The sequence below is a fragment of the Scaptodrosophila lebanonensis genome, unplaced genomic scaffold (genome assembly GCF_003285725.1).
Source record: "Scaptodrosophila lebanonensis strain 11010-0011.00,11010-0021.00 unplaced genomic scaffold, SlebRS2 tig00000250-arrow-arrow-pilon, whole genome shotgun sequence".
NCBI lineage: Eukaryota > Metazoa > Arthropoda > Insecta > Diptera > Drosophilidae > Scaptodrosophila > Scaptodrosophila lebanonensis.
In genome coordinates, this window is record NW_022060628.1 from 49,274 (window position 1) to 63,296 (window position 14,023).

Here is a 14,023-nt window from a genome sequence, read left to right on the forward strand (position 1 = left end):
ATATGTATGTATAACTGTACAAGTAATGAATAATAATAATGCGTGTTATTGGTAGCACCGATCTACATACATATGTACATGCGACACTGGCATATTGCCGTGTTTTGTTAGTAACTGTGTACATACATACATATGTATGTATGTATCATGTATATGTATGTGTGTGAAAGATTGGGGCATTTCGCTCATTAAAACGTGGTATAATTGTCTTCTGTATATGAAATACTAGCAGGTATTGCCCGTCTTAACCCGGCTCAATATAATGTTTCCAATTGTATTTATTTTGTGTGTGCATAACCTACCCATATGTTTTCACCTTATAAGTTACCAGTAGGAAGGCATTTAGGGTATTTTTACATTACATTTTTGTTCTTGCCAAACTATTTCGTTAAACGAACATGACCACTATAACTAATATTTTTTAAAGCTCGTTTTCCCCCCTTTGGAGCTAGAATTTTCCAAAATCCCTTCTTAGTGCGCATCTACACCATGATAGGATACTTGAGCCCAAATATCAGCATCCTAGCTTTTACCGTGTGGGCTGTTGACGCGGTTTCCTTTTGTGCCCCAATAAAACCCCAATAATTCAAGCTCCATCTAAGTTGAAGCGTTTCTCACCAGAAAAAAAACCGCTCGATGCCACTCCTTATTCCATGTCATATGATTCCGGGCAAAGCGGTGACGAATGTCTTTACGTGGCTTTGTCAGAGGTGGTTTTTTTTAGTCTTAATCTTTTAAGGTGTTTTGCTTTCCGTATAACACGACTGACTGTATCAACACTTGCATTTATTCCCAAGTTTATGCGAATTGCAGATGCGGAGGAATGCGAGCTTGACGCTTCCTTTCATATTTTCCCCCTTCAATGGATTTTTGAGAAAATTTCCAACAACCGACTTGCCTTTCTTAATTTTTCTGGCAATTTGTCTTATATTCATGCCGCACTCCTTAAATGCTAATATTTTGCCCTTTTCTTCAGGAGTGTTTGACCACGGCCCAAATACAACCTTCTGTGTTCATAGTTGAACACACACTAAAGTTATCATCTTTGTCCCTATTCAAGTGCATGACAAAAACGGTGTGTTTTTAGCACAGTCAAAAGCAAAACATAACGTTAAAAAAAAAAGCTTATGCGAATTGCAGATGCGGAGGAATGCGAGCTTGACGCTTCCTTTCATATTTTCCCCCTTCAATGGATTTTTGAGAAAATTTCCAACAACCGACTTGCCTTTCTTAATTTTTCTGGCAATTTGTCTTATATTCATGCCGCACTCCTTAAATGCTAATATTTTGCCCTTTTCTTCAGGAGTGTTTGACCACGGCCCAAATACAACCTTCTGTGTTCATAGTTGAACACACACTAAAGTTATCATCTTTGTCCCTATTCAAGTGCATGACAAAAACGGTGTGTTTTTAGCACAGCCAAAAGCAAAACATAACGTTAAAAAAAAAGCTTAGGTCGGGTGTCCCGACTTTGAAATACTCTGTACATATGTTTAGAATTGGTTGGTTTGACAACCGACTTGCCTTTCTTAATTTTTCTGGCAATTTGTCTTATATTCATGCCGCACTCCTTAAATGCTAATATTTTGCCCTTTTCTTCAGGAGTGTTTGACCACGGCCCAAATACAACCTTCTGTGTTCATAGTTGAACACACACTAAAGTTATCATCTTTGTCCCTATTCAAGTGCATGACAAAAACGGTGTGTTTTTAGCACAGTCAAAAGCAAAACATAACGTTAAAAAAAAAAGCTTATGCGAATTGCAGATGCGGAGGAATGCGAGCTTGACGCTTCCTTTCATATTTTCCCCCTTCAATGGATTTTTGAGAAAATTTCCAACAACCGACTTGCCTTTCTTAATTTTTCTGGCAATTTGTCTTATATTCATGCCGCACTCCTTAAATGCTAATATTTTGCCCTTTTCTTCAGGAGTGTTTGACCACGGCCCAAATACAACCTTCTGTGTTCATAGTTGAACACACACTAAAGTTATCATCTTTGTCCCTATTCAAGTGCATGACAAAAACGGTGTGTTTTTAGCACAGCCAAAAGCAAAACATAACGTTAAAAAAAAAGCTTAGGTCGGGTGTCCCGACTTTGAAATACTCTGTACATATGTTTAGAATTGTTATAGAAATTAAAAAAAGAGAATTAACAAAAAAATTTTCATCGATTTTACCTCTTTTGGTATTCGAACTCACGTGAAGGGTGTATAATGAACATATAAATTAAATCATAAAGTTATTTTATGATTAAAAAAATTACAACTGCGAGCGGAGCGGGAAATCATCCAGACCAAGCGTCAGCAATATTTGGCTGCGCGTGTTGGCCCAAGCCTGGGAAAGTCAACGTTTGTGTTGTTAACTCTTCCCCACTTAAATTCGAACGTCCTCGTTCGTTGCGGCTACTGGGTGTTGACTCCATGGTGGGGTCACCTCTGGTCATGTTGAGAATTCCTTTGGTTTTCAACAGGTATCTGATCAATGGTACGCTCAAGCCGGCTATTAAGGCGAACAAGAACAGACCATCCGCAGTGTAGGATGATACGTTCAGCAATTCTATGTCATGTGTATTGTTTACATGCATCTCTTTTACAGCCTCTAACGTCAGTATTTCTTCATACTTTCTGACTGTTTCTTCTGGTTGTAGAATTGCGGGGAGTGGCTTATAGGTGACGGTACTTTTTGATCTCGATTGTGTCATTCGGAAAGCTTATAACGAATGTCATTTTCGCTGATAAGGTCCGTTACAACTTTACTAGAAAATCTGATTTTATATGAACTAAAGTGAATCGGGTATATTTCCTGAATTTGGCCAAGAATTCGCAATGTAGGCCATTTATTACTGATGGATTGAGACGTAATTTAAGAATGTTTATCAATTTCTGAGTGTCATATTCTGATTCAACAATGATATGCCTATGATGCGCTGGGAAGACTATTTCGAATCTGTAAGAAGAAGTCTGACCGATTTCTAGAAAAATTTGATTTTTAAAAACATTTGCTGGCTCGTTTGCCATTTGTATAAGTTTTTCTGCTGAGCTGTTGCTACTATGAACGGTGGCTGTTATTGAATTAAGTTCAGAAGTTTTTGCATGTGGTGGCCTGCTTAAGGCGTCTGCTACAACATTTGCTTTGCCGGGTTTATAATTTAACTCATAGTCATATTCTTCTAATATCGCCTTCCATCTCTTCATTTTGTTATTATGGTTTTTGTGGCTAAGTGCGTAAGTTAATGGTTGGTGATCGGTGAATATTTTTACTTTGGTTGACCCGTATAGATAGTTTCTTAATGTTTTTAATGACCAAATAATGGCCAACATTTCTTTTTCGTTCGTTGCATAGTGTTCTTCTATTTGGTTTAAGGTTCTAGATATAAACATAATCGGCTTATTGTTTTGAGCTAGTACTGCACCTATAGCGTAGTCAGATGCGTCTGTTGTCAGTTCGAAGTCTTTAGTGTAGTCGGGGTATGTCAACATAACCTCTTCTGCTGCAAGTGAACGTTTTAGTTTATCGAAAGCTTCAAGAGCTGCACTATTGAGGGCAATTGGGGTTTTACTGGAGACGTGTCTTGACGATCGTCCACCTTCCCCTCTTAAAAGGGCTGTCAGGGGCTTCGCCAGTTTTGCATAATCTATTATAAATCGGCGATAATACCCTGAAAGGCCTAAAAACGAACGTAGGTCTTTAAGCGTTTTTGGTACTGGGAATTCCAGTATAGCTTTTACCTTGTTTGGATTCGTTTTAATTCCATGTTCCGTTACTATGAGTCCGAGAAATTCAACCTCTTTTTTTAAAAACTCACATTTGTCGAGTTGGACTTTCATATTTGCTTTTTCCAAAGTTTCGAAAATTAATTGGACATCGTGTAGATGTTTTTCTTCGCTTTCGCTAAAAATTATTATGTTATATTATTATGTTATATTAATATGTCATCAAGAGCACGTTGGAAAATAGAAGGCGCATTCTTCAGGCCAAACGGCAAACGTGTAAATTCATACTTGCCGTTATTAACTGAAAATGATGTTTTCTCTATGTCAGATTCTTTAAGAGGAATCTGATGGAATCCACTTTTCAAATCTAGAACGGAAAAATATTTGTTTTTCCCTAACTGCGCAAGAACTTCATTAATATCTGGGATAGGGTATCTATCCGCGATGGTGACCGAATTTAATTTTCTATAGTCAATAACCATTCTGTACTTCTTTTGGGCAGCTTGCTATCAACCTTCACATCTTGGCTCTCTGTGCTTCTGTTACGTGATCGAGTCGGATATCTATTGTATTGACTTCTCTCGAGAGCTTTTGTTTTAAACGAATTTTCAAGACGTTGCAGATTTTAATATAGTTCTCCTGCTTATGTATTTCCGCTTTTAAATCCCTGAGAGTGTCATTTCCTATTATGGCGTGAAATGAGGTCAGCGATGGTAAAATGTAGAATTTTATGTCACTGTCTTTAAGTCCGAAAGGATTGGCTATTGTGTGGTGTGTTATCTGTACTCTACCGCCTACAGAGTTAGCTGAGAACGGATTTTCATTTTTAATTGGTATTTTAACTAAATTTGGCTGAATATAATTTGTGAGACCTAATTGGTCTTACTGTAACAGTTACAAATTACTGTTGCAGTTGTGGAACATCATCATGTTATCGGTGGTATCGTAAATCCATAAATAAAGCGCGCATAATTTTTAAGGCTTAAATGCTTGTAAAGCATTCTTAATAGATCAAGTGAGTACTTAAAAATGCTCTATGCCAAAAGTGATCGTAAGATATGTATGTATAACTGTACAAGTAATGAATAATAATAATGCGTGTTATTGGTAGCACCGATCTACATACATATGTACATGCGACACTGGCATATTGCCGTGTTTTGTTAGTAACTGTGTACATACATACATATGTATGTATGTATCATGTATATGTATGTGTGTGAAAGATTGGGGCATTTCGCTCATTAAAACGTGGTATAATTGTCTTCTGTATATGAAATACTAGCAGGTATTGCCCGTCTTAACCCGGCTCAATATAATGTTTCCAATTGTATTTATTTTGTGTGTGCATAACCTACCCATATGTTTTCACCTTATAAGTTACCAGTAGGAAGGCATTTAGGGTATTTTTACATTACATTTTTGTTCTTGCCAAACTATTTCGTTAAACGAACATGACCACTATAACTAATATTTTTTAAAGCTCGTTTTCCCCCCTTTGGAGCTAGAATTTTCCAAAATCCCTTCTTAGTGCGCATCTACACCATGATAGGATACTTGAGCCCAAATATCAGCATCCTAGCTTTTACCGTGTGGGCTGTTGACGCGGTTTCCTTTTGTGCCCCAATAAAACCCCAATAATTCAAGCTCCATCTAAGTTGAAGCGTTTCTCACCAGAAAAAAACCGCTCGATGCCACTCCTTATTCCATGTCATATGATTCCGGGCAAAGCGGTGACGAATGTCTTTACGTGGCTTTGTCAGAGGTGGTTTTTTTTAGTCTTAATCTTTTAAGGTGTTTTGCTTTCCGTATAACACGACTGACTGTATCAACACTTGCATTTATTCCCAAGTTTATGCGAATTGCAGATGCGGAGGAATGCGAGCTTGACGCTTCCTTTCATATTTTCCCCCTTCAATGGATTTTTGAGAAAATTTCCAACAACCGACTTGCCTTTCTTAATTTTTCTGGCAATTTGTCTTATATTCATGCCGCACTCCTTAAATGCTAATATTTTGCCCTTTTCTTCAGGAGTGTTTGACCACGGCCCAAATACAACCTTCTGTGTTCATAGTTGAACACACACTAAAGTTATCATCTTTGTCCCTATTCAAGTGCATGACAAAAACGGTGTGTTTTTAGCACAGTCAAAAGCAAAACATAACGTTAAAAAAAAAAGCTTATGCGAATTGCAGATGCGGAGGAATGCGAGCTTGACGCTTCCTTTCATATTTTCCCCCTTCAATGGATTTTTGAGAAAATTTCCAACAACCGACTTGCCTTTCTTAATTTTTCTGGCAATTTGTCTTATATTCATGCCGCACTCCTTAAATGCTAATATTTTGCCCTTTTCTTCAGGAGTGTTTGACCACGGCCCAAATACAACCTTCTGTGTTCATAGTTGAACACACACTAAAGTTATCATCTTTGTCCCTATTCAAGTGCATGACAAAAACGGTGTGTTTTTAGCACAGCCAAAAGCAAAACATAACGTTAAAAAAAAAGCTTAGGTCGGGTGTCCCGACTTTGAAATACTCTGTACATATGTTTAGAATTGTTATAGAAATTAAAAAAAGAGAATTAACAAAAAAATTTTCATCGATTTTACCTCTTTTGGTATTCGAACTCACGTAAAGGGTGTATAATGAACATATAAATTAAATCATAAAGTTATTTTATGATTAAAAAAATTACAACTGCGAGCGGAGCGGGAAATCATCCAGACCAAGCGTCAGCAATATTTGGCTGCGCGTGTTGGCCCAAGCCTGGGAAAGTCAACGTTTGTGTTGTTAACTCTTCCCCACTTAAATTCGAACGTCCTCGTTCGTTGCGGCTACTGGGTGTTGACTCCATGGTGGGGTCACCTCTGGTCATGTTGAGAATTCCTTTGGTTTTCAACAGGTATCTGATCAATGGTACGCTCAAGCCGGCTATTAAGGCGAACAAGAACAGACCATCCGCAGTGTAGGATGATACGTTCAGCAATTCTATGTCATGTGTATTGTTTACATGCATCTCTTTTACAGCCTCTAACGTCAGTATTTCTTCATACTTTCTGACTGTTTCTTCTGGTTGTAGAATTGCGGGGAGTGGCTTATAGGTGACGGTACTTTTTGATCTCGATTGTGTCATTCGGAAAGCTTATAACGAATGTCATTTTCGCTGATAAGGTCCGTTACAACTTTACTAGAAAATCTGATTTTATATGAACTAAAGTGAATCCGGTATATTTCCTGAATTTGGCCAAGAATTCTTTCTTCGCAATGTAGGCCATTTATTACTGATGGATTGAGACGTAATTTAAGAATGTTTATCAATTTCTGAGTGTCATATTCTGATTCAACAATGATATGCCTATGATGCGTTGGGAAGACTATTTCGAATCTGTAAGAAGAAGTCTGACCGATTTCTAGAAAAATTTGATTTTTAAAAACATTTGCTGGCTCGTTTGCCATTTGTATAAGTTTTTCTGCTGAGCTGTTGCTACTATGAACGGTGGCTGTTATTGAATTAAGTTCAGAAGTTTTTACATGTGGTGGCCTGCTTAAGGCGTCTGCTACAACATTTGCTTTGCCGGGTTTATAATTTAACTCATAGTCATATTCTTCTAATATCGCCTTCCATCTCTTCATTTTGTTATTATGGTTTTTGTGGCTAAGTGCGTAAGTTAATGGTTGGTGATCGGTGAATATTTTTACTTTGGTTGACCCTTATAGATAGTTTCTTAATGTTTTTAATGACCAAATAATGGCCAACATTTCTTTTTCGTTCGTTGCATAGTGTTCTTCTATTTGGTCAGTTCGAAGTCTTTAGTGTAGTCAGGGTATGTCAACATAACCTCTTCTGCTGCAAGTGAACGTTTTAGTTTATCGAAAGCTTCAAGAGCTGCACTATTGAGGGCAATTGGGGTTTTACTGGAGACGTGTCTTGACGATCGTCCACCTTCCCCTCTTAAAAGGGCTGTCAGGGGCTTCGCCAGTTTTGCATAATCTATTATAAATCGGCGATAATACCCTGAAAGGCCTAAAAACGAACGTAGGTCTTTAAGCGTTTTTGGTACTGGGAATTCCAGTATAGCTTTTACCTTGTTTGGATTCGTTTTAATTCCATGTTCCGTTACTATGAGTCCGAGAAATTCAACCTCTTTTTTTAAAAACTCACATTTGTCGAGTTGGACTTTCATATTTGCTTTTTCCAAAGTTTCGAAAATTAATTGGACATCGTGTAGATGTTTTTCTTCGCTTTCGCTAAAAATTATTATGTCGTCTATGTAGACGAAAAATCTTTTTCCAATATGTTCTCTTAATATGTCATCAAGAGCACGTTGGAAAATAGAAGGCGCATTCTTCAGGCCAAACGGCAAACGTGTAAATTCATACTTGCCGTTATTAACTGAAAATGATGTTTTCTCTATGTCAGATTCTTTAAGAGGAATCTGATGGAATCCACTTTTCAAATCTAGAACGGAAAAATATTTGTTTTTCCCTAACTGCGCAAGAACTTCATTAATATCTGGGATAGGGTATCTATCCGCGATGGTGACCGAATTTAATTTTCTATAGTCAATAACCATTCTGTACTTCTTTTGGGCAGCTTGCTATCAACCTTCACATCTTGGCTCTCTGTGCTTCTGTTACGTGATCGAGTCGGATATCTATTGTATTGACTTCTCTCGAGAGCTTTTGTTTTAAACGAATTTTCAAGACGTTGCAGATTTTAATATAGTTCTCCTGCTTATGTATTTCCGCTTTTAAATCCCTGAGAGTGTCATTTCCTACTATGGCGTGAAATGAGGTCAGCGATGGTAAAATGTAGAATTTTATGTCACTGTCTTTAAGTCCGAAAGGATTGGCTATTGTGTGGTGTGTTATCTGTACTCTACCGCCTACAGAGTTAGCTGAGAACGGATTTTCATTTTTAATTGGTCTTTTAACTAAATTTGGCTGAATATAATTTTGTTGGAACCTGTATCTATCAGAATTTTTCTCATCTCTCCGCTGCTCATTCTGCATTCTATGTATGGCAACGAAGAGTGAGTCATTCTAAAAAATTAATGTCAGTAAAGTCTACCAATTGTTCACTATCGTTCTGCTCAACATTCTCGGCATATTCCGAGAGGCTCTCTTTGTCAGGGTTTTCCTGATCGTAATGGTCTATTTCTTCAATATATTCCTGTTCTTCTGATGTTACCACGTGAAAATTGCGTTGTCTTTTATCGTTTTGGATTGGATTAAACCCTGGTCTTTTAGCGGCTATCTGAAAATTAGGTCTATTCATGTAATTAATTCTTTTGGATTGTATGCTTTGATACACTTCCATGGGCTCTGGCCTTGGTTGTGGTTTTGGCGCAAACGGACGTTGCTGTGGTGGCTGGCTATTGAAAAAGTTATTATTAGGAAGAGCCCTCTGATAATGCTGTGGTCGCATTATTTGTTCTGGCAAATGAGCCAAATGAGGGTAGTAGACCTGGCCACTTGCTTGCTGCATTGGCCGTTGTATCATTTTCCGTGGAAGCGGTGGTGGAGTTGGTGCTCCGATGTATCTTTTAACTATGCCTTGAGCATTATTGGCATAATTGGTCCTAAACTTCTGATTCTCCAGCTTTTGGCAAAGCTGAAGTGCCTGGGGTAAATCTTCTGGCTCTACGGTTCCGAGTAATCTAGGGAGGTCGCCATTTAAACCTCTTATGAAAGTATCCAAGGCCTTATCCCTGTATGACCTGCTCAATAACTCCAAAGATTCTCTGCTCATCTCGATACAAGAGATTTTATTCAATATCAAAGACAAATGGGTATAAACTTTCTGATAAAACTCTGTTACTGTTTGGTTACCCTGTATAAGCGCTGTCATTTGATATTCGAGAGTACGTGTATACCAATTTAGAGGCGTGTTGTACGATTCGAGTACAGCATCTGCATTCCCTATTACCTTATTCCTGATTACGCTCAAGATACCATAGTATTTTGGGGTACCTTGTATTGAAGTGTAAACCTTCAATATGCGTTCTACACTTTTCTTCCAAGAGCTAAATTCTCCCTGTTGCCCTGAAAAGTCTCGAAGGCTTCTAACAACATCTGGAATTTTATCCAGTTCGTTTAAATTGGCTGCGCCTATATTTATAACCTGATCCACCAAAGGTTGTGCATTAGTGCCTGTATTTGGCAAAAGTCATGTTATGGTTTCCTGCACGGTTCTTGCTACTAAAGTGTTTAGATCTTGCAAACTAATCTGCTGTGGCAGATTAATGCCTACTTCTGCGTGCTGGTTTGTCTGTGGGCCTACTGATGGTCCTGCACCCAGTACGGGTGGCCTAATCAAATTGTTCGGATTTGCCATAATTGTTATTATACTTTGTTGAAATGGGTATAAATAAATCCTAGGTCCTACGCACACAAGAAAAATAAGTAGGGGCACAATGAAATAAAAATGTATAGCAATATGTGTACAAATGGAATAGTATCAATATGTATGGATATGCAAAAGTTCAAAAATAATAAATTTCATAATGATATATGTGTATAAAAATGCAAAAGATGAAATGGAATAATAAATTTTATAAGAAGATATTATTATCCTGTTACGAAATTCAAGCTTTTTACTTCAATGTATATATATGTATAATTTTATTTTATTTATTTATTTTTTTTTTAATGTTGTCTTAATTGCGCAAATTGCGGGTTTCTTATTTTGGTTTTTTGAACAATTCTCTTTTTTGTGGTATAGTGTCAACCATAAAAGGACTTTTTTGTATTTTCAAAATTTTTAGGCGTTTATTTTATTCGTATACATATTTTTTTTTTTTATTTATTTATGTTCTTTGTTTTTTCTTGAAAACCAGACAGCTGGTTTTACCCTTCTATCCTGGAGGGTCCTTTTGGGATTCGCAGGATTGGGCAGTTTATACTGTATTTTTTTAGGAAATTTAGAATTTCCGTTCAAAATCAGTTCAGACGTAGTACTTTATCTTTTTACGGTATTTTATATATCTCTTTTTGGTTGCACTTGAATTATTGCCCCAAGAAAACCCCAATAATTCAAGCTATTTAAGAAACCGAGTATGCAGTTTTCTTTGTATTCTTTTATTGATTTCAGAAACCAAGTTTTATGTCGATCGGCTAAAAAATACGGATTTTTCAAACAAACTTTGGAGCTCGTTTTCCCCCCTTTGGAGCTAGAATTTTCCAAAATCCCTTCTTAGTGCGCATCTACACCATGATAGGATACTTGAGCCCAAATGTCAGCATCCTAGCTTTTACCGTGTGGGCTGTGCGTTGATCGCCAATCAGTCAGTCAGGACAAACTGTTTTATATATATAGATACAAGAGTAGATTGGGTTTGCGGGAGGTAAAAATTGTAACAGGCTGAAGAAGTCGTAGCAGACCCCACAAAGTACATCTAATGCTGTTTTTACACGATTTTGATATAACATGTATGTATATTTCTTTAGAAATAAGGAACCAATCACCTCTTTTTGCTTATGATCAATGTTTTTTTTACACGGTTGTTTCTGGAACCAATCTATCGTGTAAAACCAGAATTAGGTGTATACAAGAGACCACGCTTTATTCGAGCAAGCCCGACATTGAAATACCCTGTACCCAGGTAAACTTCCGACACTGAAGTATATGCGCCCCAGAAGCAAAAGGAAGAAGAAGAGCGAACTTGATGCTGCAGCTTGTGGGCGTAGTACCGGGGTGAAATTGTTTCGCTAATAATTAACCGATTTAGATGAAATTTGAAACAAAATAGATTATTATGTATTAATTATGTGTTCAAAGTTTGGTTAAGGTAGCTTTTGAAATGTAGACGGTATTGACGAAATTCTGTAGCGAGGGAAAGGGAGGAAAATTCAAAACAATAAAAAAAACTCGTCCTTTCTCGGACCTATGAGAATCAGGATACCAACTTTGGTTATTCCAGCTTTTATAGTTTCTGAGATCCTTGAGTTCATCCAAACAGACAGACGGACAGACGCACATGTCTAGATCGAGTTCTCTCGTCATGCTTCCTTCAGCAAGTTACATACTTTGCAGAAACCTAATATACCCTTTTTACCCTACGGGTACAGGGTACATAAAGTAGAAAAGTGCGGGTTTTCAACAAGAAAAAGGATATGTACAAAATACTAAGAAGCAACGAAAAGTGTTTTTTCTTAATAATAATTGAAAAATTTGTATGCAATTAGTTTTCCTTTGTTACGGTGGTGTACAGCGGTTAGTGGATGCCGGAATCTTGTGTTTGTTGACTCCATAGTGAACAATAATTGCTACCTGAACATCTTTCGAGTAAATTTGCACAAAAGTGCCACGAAATTGGGGCTCAGTGATGACTTTTAGTGCCAGCAGAATAACGATCCAAAACATAAAGCCCACAAATGGGACGAATGGCCCACAATAACGTCTGGTGACCTACCAAAATTAGTCCAATCAATTCCAGTATTGCTTCCTATACTGCATACTGCATACTTTTTATACTCTGTACATGAAATGTACAAGAGTATATTAGGTTTGCGGGAGCTGAAAATGTAACAGGCAGAAGGAGGCGTGGCAGACCCCACAAAGTATATTCTTGATCACCATGACGAGACGAGTCGATCTAGCCCTGTCTGTCTGTCTGTCCGTCTGTCCGTATGAACACCTGGATCTCAGAGACTATAAGAGGTAGAAACACCAAACTTTGCACAAAGATGCGTTATGTGTGTACACCAAATTTTAGTCCCAGGTGCCTTATGTGAATACGCAGAAAATGTGTATTTTGGAATTTCCCTCCCTCCCCCCTCTTCCATGAAAATCGCGATTTTCTCTAACTTCAAACTACAATTTTGCAAATACCCCCAGTTAGTAATTATGTGTCTGTGTGCCAAGTTTCATCATGATAGACCGATTTAACAAGATGTTATAGCCATAAATATATTTGCTGCTCAAGCGCTGCCTGCGGCTGTTGTTGATGCTGTTGCTTTGGTTGACTGCTAACATGTTTACACAGACACGAATATACGAGCATATACATACATACACTCACATAGACGCAATTGCTTTGTATATGTTCAATTATACACCCTTTACGTGAGTTCGAATACCAAAAGAGGTAAAATCGATGAAAATTTTTTTTGTTAATTCTCTTTTTTTAATTTCTATAACAATTCTAAACATATGTACAGAGTATTTCAAAGTCGGGACACCCGACTTAAGCTTTTTTTTAACGTTATGTTTTGCTTTTGACTGTGCTAAAAACACACCGTTTTTGTCATGCACTTGAATAGGGACAAAGATGATAACTTTAGTGTGTGTTCAACTATGAACACAGAAGGTTGTATTTGGGCCGTGGTCAAACACTCTTGAAGAAAAGGGCAAAATATTAGCATTTAAGGAGTGCGGCATGAATATAAGACAAATTGCCAGAAAAATTAGGAAAGGCAAGTCGGTTGTTGGAAATTTTCTCAAAAATCCATTGAAGGGGAAAAATATGAAAGGAAGCGTCAAGCTCACATTCCTCCGCATCTGCAATTCGCATAAACTTGGGAATAAATGCAAGTGTTGATACAGTGAGTCGTGTTATAAAGCAAAAGACATTAAAAGATTAAGACTAAAAAAACCACCTCTGACAAAGCCACGTAAAGACATTCGTCACCTCTTTGCCCGGAATCATATGACATGGAATAAGAAGTGGCATCGAGTGGTTTTTTTCTGGTGAGAAACGCTTCAACTTAGATGGATCTGATGGTTTCAACTTTTATTTTCATGATATACATAAGGAGGAACACTACCTGGCTCGTCACCATAGTCGTGAAGGAGGTATTATAGTATGGGGCGCAATTTCATATTATGGAACAAGCGAGATCAAATTTTTATCATCAAAGTTAAATACAAAAGCTTGCTTGGGGAGTCATTTTCTTACTTTGGCAACATTTTTGATCCTATATCTTGGATTTTTGAGCATGATAATGCCCTGGTTCATACCGCACGTGTAGTCAAAAACTTGATAAGTAAGCAGAACGTGTCTTTATTGGAATGGCTCTCTTACTCTCCTGATTTCAATGTAATTGAAAAAGTATGGGGATGGCTTACACGTAAATTGTACGCGTCTGGAACACAGTTTACAGCCGTCCAATCATTAACAGAAGCCATAAAAAGTGCCTAGAGCGAAATTTCATTGGACTATATAAAGTCCTTATATGATTCCCTTCCTAACCGAATCTACGAGGCTATTTCCAAATATTCAACACATCCATACATACCTAACTGTTTATGTACACTCCCAATAGAATTAATTTACATCAGAATCGTGTCTCTGCGTTTTTATATGAG